Genomic DNA, 2,195 nt, shown 5'->3' with positions numbered 1-2,195 from the left:
AAAATCCTAGTGAGGAAGACCTCCTGGGACGTCTCTCAAGCAAGAAGGAGTTTCTTATTAAGGATCCAAAGGAATCTGAGGCACATATAGAGAGCATAGAGATTCCATTAAATCTCCTTCTGCCATTCATGAGCTCTGAAGACTATTCTTCCTCTGAGGAGGATGAAGATGTGACTGGAGAGCAAGTTGCTCAATATTTAGGAACTATCATGAAGCTGAATGCCAAGTTGTTTGGTAATGAGACTTGGGAAAGTGAACCTCCCTTGCTCATTAATGAACTAGATACCTGGATTCAGTAAATTTTACCTCAAAAGAGACAAGATCCTGGCAAGTTCTTAATACCTTGTACCATAGGCACATTGACCTTTGAAAAAGCTCTATGTGATCTGGGGTCAGGGATAAATCTTATGCCACTCTCTGTAATGGAGAAGTTGGGGATCATTGAGGTACAACCTGCCTTGTTCTCATTAAAATTGGCAGACAAGTCATTGAGACAAGCTTATGGAATAGTAGAGGATGTGTTAGTAAAGGTTGAAGGCCTTTACATCCCTGCTGATTTCATAATCTTAGACACTAGGAAGGAAGATGATGAATGCATCATCCTTGGAAGACCTTTCCTAGCTACAACAGGAGCTGTGATAGATGTCAACAGAGGTGAATTAGTCCTTCAATTGAATGAGGACTACCTTGTGTTTAAGGCACATGGCCATCCCTCTGTGACAAAAGAGAGTAAGCATGAAGAGCCTCTCTCAGTTCAGAGTCAAGAAGAGCTCCCACAGTCAAACTCTAAGTTTGGTGTTAGGAGGCCACAACCAAACTCTAAGTTTGGTGTTAAGACCCCATATCCAAACTCTAAGTTTGGTATTGGGACTATACAACATTGACCTGATCACCTGTGAGGCTCCATGAGAGCCCACTGTCAAGCTAATGACATTAAAAGAGCGCTTGTTGGGAGGCAACCCAATTTTTATTTATCTAATTTTATTTTTATTTTATTGTTATTTTGTGTTTTATTAGGTGCATGATCATGTAGAGTCACGAAAAAAATATAAAAAATAAAAACAGAATCAAAAACAGCAGAAGAAAAATCACACCCTGGAGGGAGGACAGACTGGCGTTCAACGCCAGTAAGAAGCATCTGGCTGGCGTTCAACGCCAGAACAGAGTATGAATTTGGCGCTGAACGCCAGAAACAAGCAACATTCTGGCATTTGAACGCCAGGAATGTGCCTTGAGGAAAGCTGGCGCTGAACGCCAGTAACAAGCATGGAACTGGCGTTCAACGCCAGAAACATGCTATACATGGGCGTTGAACGCCCAGAACATGCTACAAATGGGCGTTGAACGCCCAGAACGTGCATCACCTCGGCGTTTAAACACCAGAATGGTATGCAAAGGCATTTTGTATGTCTATTTGGTGCAGGGATGTGATTCCTTGACACCTCAGGATCTGTGGACCCCGCAAGATCACCTCAGGATATGTGGATCCCACAGGATCCCCACCTAACATATTCACACCTTACTTCCTAATCCTATAACACTCTTCCCCATATCACACTTCCCAACAACTTCAATCTCTCTTCCCAATTACCCTATTCACCACTCACATCCATCCACTCTTCCCCATAAACCCCACCTACCTTCAAAATTCAAAAATACTTTCCCACCCAATCCCACCATAAATGGCCGAAACCTACACTCCCCCTTCTCCTCCATATTTTTTCTTCTTCTTCTTCTCTTCTTTCTTCTCTTGCTCGAGGGCGAGAAATATTTTAAGTTTGGTGTGATAAAAGCATAAGCTTTTTGTTTTTCCATTACCATCAATGGCACCTAAGGCTGGAGAATCCTCTAGAAAAGGAAAAGGGAAGACAAAAGCTTCCACCTCCGAGTTATGGGAGATAGAAAGATTCATCTCCAAAAGCCATCAAGACCACTTCTATGATGTTGTGGCAAAGAAGAAGGTGATCCCCTGAGGTCCCTTTCAAACTCAAGAAAAATGAGTATCCGGAGATCCGACATGAAATCCGAAGGAGAGGTTGGAAAGTCCTAACCAACCCCATGCAACAAGTCGGAATCTTAATGGTTCAAGAGTTCTATGCCAATGCATGGATCACTAAGAACCATGATCAAAGTATGAACCCGAGTCCAAAGAATTATCTCACAATGGTTCGGGGAAAATACTTAGATTTTAGTTC

The sequence above is a fragment of the Arachis duranensis genome, chromosome 3 (genome assembly GCF_000817695.3).
Source record: "Arachis duranensis cultivar V14167 chromosome 3, aradu.V14167.gnm2.J7QH, whole genome shotgun sequence".
Classification (NCBI taxonomy): Eukaryota; Viridiplantae; Streptophyta; class Magnoliopsida; order Fabales; family Fabaceae; genus Arachis; species Arachis duranensis.
Note: the sequence above shows the minus strand (reverse complement) of the source record.